The 12,914-nt window shown below is 37.2% G+C and overlaps 1 protein-coding gene across 6 annotated transcripts in view; it reads right to left on the bottom strand.

The window, feature by feature from the left end:
* Positions 1-12,914, bottom strand: part of CCNY (cyclin Y) — a 110,742-nt gene that overhangs the window by 84,537 nt on the left and 13,291 nt on the right. Inside the window, exon 2 of one of the 6 annotated variants that reach the window (XM_039338576.1) lies at positions 10,804-10,838. The exons of the other annotated variants lie outside the window; for them this stretch is intronic. The gene's annotated coding sequence lies outside the window, so the exon portion shown is untranslated. The remainder of the gene's footprint in view (positions 1-10,803; positions 10,839-12,914) is intronic. 6 annotated transcript variants of the gene reach the window in all.

Raw genomic sequence — 12,914 nt, 5'->3', positions numbered from 1 at the left:
ATCCATTGCTTTTAGTTCTGCTTGAGTCCAGTCCACTATTCCAGCTGTGTACCTAATGACTGGAATTGTCCAAGTGTTGATTGCCTTTATGGTATTTCCTCCATTGAGTTTGGATTTTAAGATCTTCACTCTCTTGATGTATTCGCCTCTAATCTTTTTCTTGACTTCAGTGTGCTTGATGTTGTCAGCTTGAAGGATACCCAAGTATTTGTAGTAATCTTCCTCATCCAGACTCTTAATGTTATTTTCGTGGGGCATCTTGATTCCTTCAGTTTTCATTATTTTTCCTTGTTTGATAGTAAGTGTGGCACATTTGTCCAAGCCAAACTCCATTACAATATCTTGGCTATTATTATTATTATTATTATTATTATTTCACGAGATTCCACAGGTTTCCCCCCACTTTCTCTGAAGAGAGTACAAACCTGTTGATGAGACATTATTTCAATGCAGGAGTAAAGTTCAACAAATAAACAAAAGTACACATGTTGCCATAATTAATACAGGCAGTTCCCACGACTCCACTTTCAATTTCTCTCAAGTCGCAAATTGAAAGGCAAGAATGTTACAGATTTTGTTAAGCTGAAATTAACTGTTTTATAAAACAGAATTTAATGGCCAACTTTTAAGTACAATATGCATGAAATTAATGCAAACTAAAGGGGGGGGGAACTTAGGGAAGAAGCTAGTAGCTTAGTTCTTCAAAGCTGGCCTCCTTCAAAACTCAACCTAAAGAAGTCAACAAGAGATTTCACTAGTTTGCTATAGCAGCACCAGCTTTAAAATTAATTTCTGAATACCTAGAATTCTGTAGCCCTCTTCAGAAAGGTGACACACCTTATTCGCCATTGCATATTTTCCTCTTTTCAAAAGGACATCAGATTTCCGAAGTGAGCTTTACACATCAGCAACCATGTACAAAATGACCAGAGATGAAAGAAAAATGCAAAGCACATTGCAAGGAGAAGTAATAGCATCTTTAGCTATCTTGACTACCATCTTAAACAAATATTGAAAAATAAACACTCATATTCTGGAATAGAGAAAAACAGTTGGAATTTCAAAGAAGTCTGATCATGAGTGATTTGTTTTTATATTTATACTCTACCTTTACCCAAATTAAAGCAACACATATGGTTTTATTTCACTTTATTGTCCCCGTGCAATTTTTCAAGCAGAAAATTATGATCACCCCATTAAGTTTGTGTCACACAAAGGTCAACAATCTACTTCTAGTCCAACTCCCAGAGCTGATTCATCATCATCATCATCATCATCATCATCAAGTTGGAAGGGACCTTGAAGGTCATCTAGTCCAACCCCCTGCTCAGGCAGGAAACCCTGTACCATTTCAGACAAATGGCTGTCCAGTCTATTCTTAAAAAGTAAAATTATATTTTACTCCTTTTCACAATTTAGATCCTTGACTTATTGTGATTTGTTTAACAACTATTTGGCACTGAAAAAAGTACTGAAAAAAGAGGGCACTGCAACCGTCATAAATATCAAGCATATAGGTATTCTGCAAGAGTTGTAAATGTAAAAATGGTCATAAATCACTTTTTTTCAGTGCTGTTTTAACTTTGAAAAGTCATTAAATGAACTGTTGTAAACCAAGGACTTCATGTATTGAGTAAGGCACTACAAGATGCAAAGGATGCAAAGTATATGAAAAAGGAAAAAAAAACAGGAACAAGAAAATTAAGACCTAAATCTATTTTTATTCAATAAAGAAACAAATTAATTTTACGCTTAACTGGGGTTTAGAATCACCCCCAAATCAGAATAATACCTTCTATCAATAAGAATGTAAATTCATAAACATAAGTTCTTGATTTCCTACCTACCTCCTTGAAAGATGCTATATTCACATATAAGCCAAGAATTCTAAGTGTCAAAATACTCCCCTAAAGTTGTCATTTGCTTATCTGTGGAAGGGGCTATGTACAAGTATATACAGTAATATTTTAAGTACCCATATTTCCCATAAACATTCATATATAAGTCCATCCACAGAGAAGCAGGTCCTTTAATTTTTTATCAAAATATCATGAAAAAAGTGGGCTGGCCTAATTCCAGATGGCACATTTTTCATCATACTTTGGTTAAAAATTTAAGGGTAAACTTATTCATGAATGGGCTTATACATGAGTATATACGGTAGTTTTTCTTAGAAAATAATATTAAGGAATTAGATGGATCCGGGTTACATTCTCCTGCATTGACATTTCAATATTTGCATTTGCTGAATAAATTTCAAGTCCTCAAAAAATATTAAAAAGAAAACTACATTACATTTCCATGTAGTCACCTGGAGTTCAGCTTCACTCAAGGGAGTCTTTACTTTTGCTGTTACATATTTAAACAGTAATAAACTTCACACAAGTAACAACAACCTATCACAACTGCTTTTCTAAGCCACCCTATGCCAATTATAATGGGTGTTCCTGCTTCACTTCGTCATTACAACTTAAAACAATAAAATGCTCAATAAGATGCACCTTAGGTCTAATCCTATAAATGTGATAAGCATCAATGCTAACATAATATATTTACAGATTTACCTTAACTCTGGTTTCAACCAATATCTCCAACTCAGCTGACAACATAACTTTTTTTCTAAAATAATAGAATAATCCTTAACAGAGTACATTTTACAACTAATTTCACTGCTTCATTAGAGAAAGGGATATGATGGAGGGGAAACAAATAAAAGACACTATGTCAAACTTTTGGTACATATTTGTGACAAACTGTTGTTTATTTTTATCTATGTCATCATCAATAGTTGAGACATAGACTTAATATAAATTTAGGGATTAAACACAACAGAACTAGTAGAAAGTATTAAGTTTACTTCAGACATGTCAAACACAAGGCCCGGAGGCCAGAATTTTTGCTGTTAGCAAAGTGTATGGTAGACATGTTTTTTAAATCTGGAAATTTTATTTCTTAAAGTGAATCTGGAATTTTCAGCATAGGTGAAGAAGGATGATTGAGATAGAAAGAAAAAAAATTGATTTCCTGGAGATTGTAGGATAATTGTATCTTGAAAGGCCTAGTGCCAGATTGCCTTTCTAATGAAGGATTCTCCTTCATCTTCCATCACTTGCTACTTCAAATTTATAAAGGATATGCTTCTTTTGATGGATTAAGAACAGATGCATTCCACAATCATCTAGTGTACACATGTCAAACACAAGGCCGGGGGCCTGATGCGGCCTGCAAAGTGGTTTCATGTGGCCCGCGAAGCCATCCTGGAAACAGTGAGGGAACTGCCCCCGGCCAGCCGGGAGCTATTATACAATTTTGTTGTGGCCGTTTTGGCACTTGCCCTGGTGGACCATGCCTTGACACTTGCCCTGGTCCCACCCCCTTCTGCCAGAGACCCTCAATCTGTCCACTCCTGCCCAGGCCCCCACAGGCACCCTTGACGCGAATGTAGAACTGGCCACACCTACCCAGGCCACACCCACCTAGTAGGCTGCACCCACTCTGGCCACACCCACCTGGCCCCCCAAGGGCAATCACAATGCTGATGGAGCCCTCAGTGAAATTGAGTTTGACACCCCTGCTTTAAAGGCTATAAAGCATCCTTCCCAAGGCTGTTTAACTTTGAATGGTCATTAAATTTAAAGGACTACCTGAACTCTTGCAGTAGAAAAAGAAAATTCTAAATACTTTGCAGGTTTGAAAATATTCAATGGACAGTCTTTCTGCATCAAAAAGCCTTTAAAATGATATGCAGTTAACAGACCAGGGATCATCTGGTTTCAGATGGTTGGAGCCACATTTTACTTTTGCAGCCTCAGTCCTCAACTGTTTACAGGTAGTCCTTGAGTTACAACCAAACCTGATTGTATTAATTACAACCACAATTGATTACAACCAAAATTTCTGTTGCTAAGTGAGACAGTTGTTAAGTGAGTTTTATTGATTTTACAACCTTTCTTCCCACAGTTGTTAAGTGAATCACTGCAGTTGTTAACTTAGTAACATGGTTGTAAAGTGAATCTGGCTTCTCCCTTGACTTTGCTTGTCAGAAGGTCACTTTTTCATTGCTGCTGTAACTTCAAACAGTCACTAAATGAACAGTTGTAAGTCGATGACTATCTGTATATGCATACTTGGCTTAGCATGAAACCAGCCACTGTCTTCCCATCCTTCCACAGCCTGACATATTTACAATCCAATTTATTCAGACTCAAGTCCAACTCATTTGGACTCTTAGACAAGTTCCTACAGTTTTCTTGACAAGAGATTTGCCATTGCCTCCTTCCTACAGCTGAGTGTAAGCAACTGGCTCAAGGTCATCCAGATGGCTTTGTGCCCAAGACAGGACTAAAACTCATGATCTCCCAATTTGTAGCCTGCCTTAATCACTGCACCAGACTAGCTCTCATTTTAACTTTATTTTAGGTAAAATGTACACAGATGGGTAGGAATAATCAACTAATATATTTTAAACAACCTGCAAAATAGATTCTCCAATTAGTAAGTGCAATTCCCATAATTCCCTGGCTAGTGTGACCACTGTTAAGCATCCTGCGAATTAAAGAATCTACAAGCCAGTCTGACTGGAGCATGCTATCCAAGCTTACCACCCCTCTGATAGCTATCTATGGTTTTCTGCAAAAGAATTATACTCTACTTTGCAAGAGCAGCTCAGATTAAAATAAAAAGAGTCAAATGCTCTCACACAAGATAGAGCAGTGGTGGCAAACCTATGGCACACGTGCCAGAGGCGGCACTCAGAGCCCTCTCTGTGGGCACGCGTGCCATGCCCCAGAGATGGCAACCGTCCTTCTTCAACCAGCCGCCTGCTAACTTGCCGAGGTCCCATGTGGCCGGATGCATCCCTGTACAGCTGGTTTTCCTCCCCCCTCCGACCTGTCCCTCCTAGCTCGCATGCTCTCCTTTTCCCGGGCACAACCCACTGCATGCCTCCTCAGCTGTCGGTCGGCCGGCTGGCCAGCTCAGAGGCTGCTTCTCTGAACTGCTGGCAGTGGGCTATGGAGCCCCAGAGTGAGCCGGTCAAGGGGCTGGCAGGCTGTGGCTACTGACAGACACTGTCGGCCCCCACGCGCTCGCTGGTCTGTGTGGAGGGGCCGATGGTGTCAGGCTGCAGCTGCCCTGGCCCCTGCCTCGCCTTGTCCTGTGACAATGGCACCTTCACTCTCCCTCACCTTGCCTCACCTCACCCCATAGGACGAGCCTCCTGCCCACCGCCCCACCTGCCAGAGACTCCCTGGATCTCCCCCAACCCTGCCCATCTCCCACAGGCATCCCTCTCCACGAGCGACATTGAGGTGACCACACGCACCCTGGCCACACCCATCCAGTGGGCCACGCCCACCTGACATCCAGCGATAAATAAGTGGATTTTGGGTTGCAGTTTGGGCACTTGGTCTCTAAAAGGTTCGCCAGCACTGAGATAGAGCAAAATACATATTGTCTCTTTAGATAAGAAGGGCATAACTTTACACAAATTACACTGTGAGAAAAACCATCCAAAGTGACCTTTCACATCAAAGGTGTTACACTCCCAAGAATCTCTCACAGTGGATGAGAAATTGCAATGTAACTTCCCTTTTATTTTCAATCTAAATATTACTCTTTTGCTTTGCTTTCCTCCAACTATCAGTCAAACACTGCCACATTTATCTATCAGCGACCTTAATGCCTAGGATATTTTTCTTAATGTACACTTTCATCCAGTGACAGTTTTATATGCCAAAGCAGTTGATTCATAATGACATTCGTGTGTTCATCCACAAGAAATTCCCAGCCTTCAAAGAACTTGTGGATCAACATCCTCTAGGTTAGATTTACAACCTGCCTTTCATTAAGGAGCTCAAGGTAACAGAATATATGAACATACAAGTTGTGTCAGATGTTTTGCACAAGAATACTATAAACCACTTCCTTAGGAACACAGTCCTGGTTTGGGGGAGGGGTGGTTGTAAAAGAAATCAACATACTTCCTCCACTTATTTTCCTCACAACAACCTATGAGTTGGGCTAAAAGAGAGTGACTAGCCCAAGGTTATGGCTGACATTTTCTTTTAGGGGTTTGTAAATATTGTCTTAGTACCTTGCCCATCACCAAATTTAACTAACAAATAGATAAAATACTTTAAATAATACCATTTTTTGAGGGATGGGATCATGATTACAGCCAAGAGTTCAATAATCACAGTAATGAAATAACACTCACAGACCAGATTTGTGAAAGTTTTCTCAAAATAAACATTATTTTGTCCAAAGCAATTTACTTAGAAGGACGTACTGCATATATTGGAATGCAAAACTAAATGTCTTTATGTCCTGATTCATCTTCCTCAGTTGCTTCAATTAGATAAAAATAATTTTTGTTTCTAGAATGCACCTGATACAAAGTTGGCTCACACTTTCTTTCCATCTTGTTAATTATTATGGGATTGTTGTTTTTTTGCAGCAGGCCCATTTTTTCTTGTTCTTGCCAGTCGAAAGCAAGTTTTTCAGATAGCCAATATAATAAACATGCTAAATTTCAATAAAAGCAACATTAGCCCAAAATTATTTAGACAGGCCAACTTGGTGGTCAGAATCACTGCTATCAAGAAACGTTCATGGCAGCAGATGTGGAAGCTATGAAGTTAATTTGAACAATTTTTCAAAAAAATCTTATTTTAACAATCCAATGAATTTACTATCTTTGGTATAGGTGAGGGGGGGAAAGCAAGAGAAAAGGAGAGGCATTTCTCTTTGTCATTCTCTCCATCCTACACATTTTTCTCTTCAGCCCAAAATCATCAATAGAAATGATACTGAAAACTGCCTGATGTTTATCCTTTATATTTGGTTATCTTTAGTAGCTAAATCAACATTTTTGGTTCCCTGCTTCTTCCTCTTTCAAAAGAGCAAGACAGCAGCCAAGTTCCTGCCAACGTTGGAGATGGAATAGAGTCAGAATCCTGACATGTGTTTAGAAAGGACAGTAAAATCTGACATAGCTATCAGGCTGTAATGACACATTTACGACTGCACCAGGCCAGAACACTTTGCACGGCTGATGCTACAGAAAACCACTAAGTCTTACAACTGATAGTCTCACAACCAGGAAGTATTGGTACTGCATCTTTACAGCTGTTAACCAAACAACAGTACAGTGAATATCTCACAGTTTCCACCACAGGTCAAAGATCATCTGGGGAGGACAATCAGTGACATTGACAAGCTGAGCCTGTCCCACTGAATGCTATAGAATTCAGATACTGGATTGGCAGTGATCCCTCAATCTGAGCAATAAATTCTTTCTTCTCTTTTTAAGTGAATTCTTGTCTTTTACCAATTGAAATGTGTATGTTCTTGGTGCCAAATCTGTTGACTGGAAAATTATTTATGGAGGATAGAGATAAAAAGAAATTTAACTCTTCTGATTCTGAGAAGGTGATCATGCAAGAGATTATGAAGAGTTTGAGATCTAACCTGACATAAAATCACCCAACAAATTGTCAAATACCATGTTTCCCTGAAAATAAGACCGGGTCTTATTTTTATTTTATTTTATTTTGCCTCCAAAAGAGGGACCAGGTCTTATTTTGGGGGAATGTCTTTTATACTCACCTCCCGCACTGACAGCCCCTCCCAACTGATCCACTTATTCTGGCCGAAGGGGCAGCTTCATTTTACAGCTTCAGTCTGGTCTGCATTTTGCAGTCAGGCCTTTTCGGAAGGCTACTGCAGCTAAGTACCGAGCTATGGATTAGCTGCTTGACTTGAGAAATGCAGGCCTGGCTGCAAAAGACACCGCAGAAGAAGTGGGTTGGCAAAGAGAGGCCTGGCTGCAAGGTAAGGGTGCAGGGCCCCCTGGGGCAGCTCCACACCCCATCCCGCCCTAGCTTGATTTTTAGGTGTGTGTCTCACCCCAAAACTAAGGCTTATTTTGGGGTAGGGCTTATATTAAGCCCACCCCCAAAAATCAACCTAGGGCTTATTTTCGGGATAAGCCTTACTTTCGGGGAAACACGTTATCTATTATGGATACTGTTTTCTGGAACACAATAAAGATACAGCTTCCAACCATGTTCATCCTTGTCTCTATGGCTATTTGATCCTTGGGGTAGAATATGTAATACACAGTGCTTTTTTTGTAAAAAAACAAAAAAAAAGGTGCCAGAACTCATACACGTCATAAAACCCGCCTTGCCTACCCTACAAGGTTCCATCCAAAAAAGGTGCCAGAACTCCGTTCTGGTTATTCTATGACAAAAAAAGCCCTGGTAATACATATTTGCTTGCCAAAAAGCAAGCCATCTTTATCAGTGTGGGAAATGTATGAAATAATTACAAAACTCAAGAGTTCAACACAGATCAATTTCCATGTGACATAATTCTTATCAATTTCAAATGTGTTTCCAGAGGAAATGACCTTGTAAATTCTACTACAATTATATTCAAATATCTTGAATGCAAACTCAAAGCAACTACAAAATAAAAATGTTTAGCTAATTAAATCTTATGATTACAATTTTAAATCTAAGCTTGAGATAATAATAATCTCAAGATTACTTAGCACCTTGACTATTTAACAAATGTACCTCTTGTCAATTACTTTGTGTAGTAAAAATCACATAGTATTTAAAATCTGAGCCAAGCATTCTTATTAAAAGCCTTAGAACTATATTTCAAATATTTCTAAAAAAATTTATACTTCATTTATTAATTGTAGGCAAGAGAGGAGGTAAGTAATCATCTACTGCTGGATTTAAAAGTTCTACTTTAGTGAAATTAAAGAATTTAATTTTTAAAAATGTGTATTTGAAACTAATGGATTTTCATACATATTTCTTACTTGTTATGAGTATCAAACATTTTCAAAATACATACATAAACAATGCACAACCTGAGTTTTATAAGTGCTTACTATGCATTACAGGTAGTCCTTGACTTACAGCCATTGACTTAGTGACTGTTCAAAGTTACAACGGCTTATGAATATTTTCCCACACTTATGACCACTGCAGCATCCCCATATGATCAAAATTCAGATGCTTGGCAATTGGCTCATATTTATTAACGTTGCTGTGTCCCAGGTTCATGTGATCAACTTTAGCGACTTCCTGACAAGCAAAGTGAATGGGGAAGCCAGGTTCACTTAACAATCGGGTTACTAACTTATCAACTGCAGTGATTCGCTTAACACCTGTGGCAAGAAAAGTCGTAAAATGGGACAAAATTCACTTAGCAAATGTCTCACTTAACAGAAATTTTGGGCTCAATTGTGATCGTACTTCGAGAACTACCTGTATTGCAGTGTCCCAAAATCATGAGATCACCTTTTGCAACCTTCTGAGAAGCAAAGTCAATGGGGAAGCCAGATTTAACAACCGTGTTACTAACTTAACATTTGCATTGATTTACTTAATAACTGTGGCAAGAAAGTTTGTGAAATGAGGCAAAATTTATTTAACAATTGTCTCACTTAGCAATATAAATTTAGAGCTCAATTGTGGTCATAAATTGAGAATAATTGGATTAAAAACCTAGAGAGATGAAATAATGAAAATTAAAAGCCTTAGTAGTTCTTCTGTGAACAGAAGACAGAGGAAAGTATTAATTGGTATGAATTTCTGGAAAGTCTAAAATATAAGTTCCTTGAACTTGTTTTGCTAGACAGAAACAATACTCTTGTCGCTAAAAATGTTAAAAATGACCTACCGTCATATATTTTTTCCTAAAACTAGCTTATTATTGCTAATAGTATTTCCTCCCAAAACAAATGTCAAAGAATGATATTTCATGGTAGAGATGAAGCAAAGGGCGGAAAAGGTGAGAATGTTGAGAATGGGCAAAATATCAAGTTCCCCAACATGGAGTAGTATATATTTTTTAAAAAATCCTAGGGAATTCTAGGAATTGCAGTCCTGAAACATCCAAAAGACACTTGATTTGAGGAGGTAAATTCTGCATCTACTATAGAACAGGATGGTGTATAGTGTATGGTTACTGCAGAAAGAGTAAAAATGGTGAGATTGGATTAAATCAGGGATTTAATAGACTCATTCAATATTTTAATTCAGGTGCAATGCTACACATGTCATAGAACAAATAATTTATTCCCCAATGTCTGTTTCACCAAAATTCAAATCACATTTTTTTAAATGCTAAAAACCTGTCTTTTCTTTGATCAAATGTCAAATTCACTGTCCCATTGGTTGAAGTTATTAGAACATTCCAGACTTAGAAGGACCCAATTCCAAGTCTAGAATATGGCATGGGTAAAGATAGGAACAAGTGGAATTAACAAAAAGGAGCATGCTGAAAACCTGACACGTATTTAATCAAAACTGTAAGGCTTCGTGGCATCCGAACCAGAACATCCAGATTCAATCACAGTTTTGTTCCATACAGTATGACTCTTGTGAACTCTAAAGCTTCCTCCTTCCGTTATGTATTCAAGATGCACAGTGATTAATATTTATATGTAAGGGTGCAAGCTTATACATATGTTGTATATAGTATGTTTAAATGTGTTATGTATATGTACACCTTGAGAACAAGCAACTAAATTTTATTTTTAATGTGTGCCATTGTGTCCACAGTAAAAAAATGACAATAAAGGTTATCTATCTATCTATCTATCTATCTATCTATCTATCTATCTATCTATCTATCTATCTATCTATCTATCTATCTGATAAGTGATGGTCCCTATAATGGTTTCATAAGCAGAATATGCACAACCTTCACTGTTAAGCCTTTGGAAAGGTTAATAAAATACAGTAAGCAACATTTGGAAAACCAAGTTTCAATGCTCACCAGTTAATTCACTGTCTTCACTATGTACTGTAATCCTAGGAAGATGAAAGAACATTTCTTGGGTTGGTGCCATCATAACATAATTATGATACATTTTAATCCCAGCAGGAGTTATTCACATTCACAACTAAAAGGGTATTCTAAAAATGTATACCATAGTTATCTGGTGATAACTGGTGACGTGGTATATGTATCTTACTGTATATGTATATATTCAGAATGCTATATTACTTCTCCCTGCATAGAAGTTTATTAATCCAAGCATAATTAAAAACAAATAGTGCTATATTATAACCAAACATTTTGGCCACCATATCATACATTATTTCACTAGTTCGTCTGTTTCAAATTTCAATAAAAGTTTAAACATTTTAGCAATCATTTGTACACAATTCTATTTTAAAATCAGTTCTATAATGTTCAATGCAGGTAGTCCTTGACTTACAATCATTTGTTTAGTGACCATTCAAAGTTACATTGGCACTGAAAAAAGTGACTTAAGACTGTTTTTCATACTTACAACCATTGCAGGATTCCTACGGTCACGAGATAAAAATCTGGATGCTTGACAACTGGTTCATATTTATGACGGTTGCACTATCCTGGTATTATGCGACCATCTTTTGCAACCTTCTGACAAGCAAGGTCAATGGGGAAGCCAGATTCACTTAACAACCATGTTACTACCTTAACAACTACAGTGATTCACTAACAACCATGGCGAACAAGGTCATAAAATGAGACAAAGCTCACTTAATAAATGTTTCACGTAGCAACATAAATTTTGGGCTTCACTGTGGTCATAAGTAGAGGACTATCTGTACTATGAACTCCTTTGCCTACTTTAAATCTTTTTGATAATTGTAAATAAGAAAATCATTAACAACAATATTCTTCTGCCACCAATTATCCTGTTGATTTTATTTTGTATTCCCCTTGGCAAACTTTTTAGTATCTTATGACACATAAGCCATTTATGTTTGCCTATTGTTTAGAAACCACAGGATAACTATTTTTTAGATAAAAATCCACATTGATCCAAGGAACAAATTCTTGCAAAATTATTTTCAACCTATCAGCCAGTATCATTGTAAAACAACTTGCACTCATTATTCATTAATGGTATCCACATATAATTTTTTTAAAGTCAAATCTTGTGCATCTTTAGATATTAATACTATTTTGGCCTTGTTCCAACTCTCTGGGATCTTTCCTTCCTGCAAAATAAAATTCATTATATTTTGTAAAGATTGCAAAAGTTCATTCTAAAAGTATTTATAATAAGAACCTGGTAATTTATCTGATCCAAGTACCTTTCCTGTTTTAATCTTTAATCCTTGATAAATTTTGTTCCTTTAAATATTCATCTATTTCTCCAGAGAAATGTCTAATATACATACACTCTCTCGAACGGCCATCTTACTGACTCCATATATCAACAAGCACTAAATTGCCCATTCAATAAAAAAAAAACTTTTGATGATTTGCCTTGTGTTAATTTTAATATATTTGTCAGAAGGTAGGTCATTTCATTTCAATCTCCCATCAAACACCAATTTTCTTAAGAAAAACTGTTTAGTCTTTTCATAGAACAGGACCTCGAACCTCCAGTAAGATTTCACTAAGGAAAGGTTCTCCTACATGTCATCATCAAATGAGACACTATATTGAAGTTAAGAAGGAAGGAGAACCTCTGGAACCAACAACCCATATATGGGAGAGGTCATTATAGTTATTATCAAAGAAATAGATTCTTGGCCCTTCAACTTGGAAAAAAATGCAAAGCCTGAATTCACTAATAAAGAAGAGCTGAGAATACCTATCTCAATTCCAAAGAGTCTGCATTCTAACCCATAGTTCTTGGCACTAAAAGTAAACTGTAAGGTTTTGTTCATATATCACAGTAAGCCTGCATTCTGCTTAGTACAATGGATGATGATGAACAAACTCCATCAACTCTGGCTAATTCAACAAACTATAGGTAAAAAACCATGGCTTAATATGATATATGAGCCAGACTAATAGCTATGACCTTTAAAAGCATCACCATTTCACTTAGTACAAAGCTCTCTCGTGTATTAGAGGGGCCAGGAAAATACAATTTTCATGGA

The sequence above is a fragment of the Crotalus tigris genome, unplaced genomic scaffold, assembly GCF_016545835.1.
Source record: "Crotalus tigris isolate CLP2741 ecotype Arizona unplaced genomic scaffold, ASM1654583v1 scf7180000017710.2780689, whole genome shotgun sequence".
Taxonomy (NCBI): domain Eukaryota; kingdom Metazoa; phylum Chordata; class Lepidosauria; order Squamata; family Viperidae; genus Crotalus; species Crotalus tigris.
Note: the sequence above shows the minus strand (reverse complement) of the source record. Positions and strands in the feature narration are given on the sequence as shown.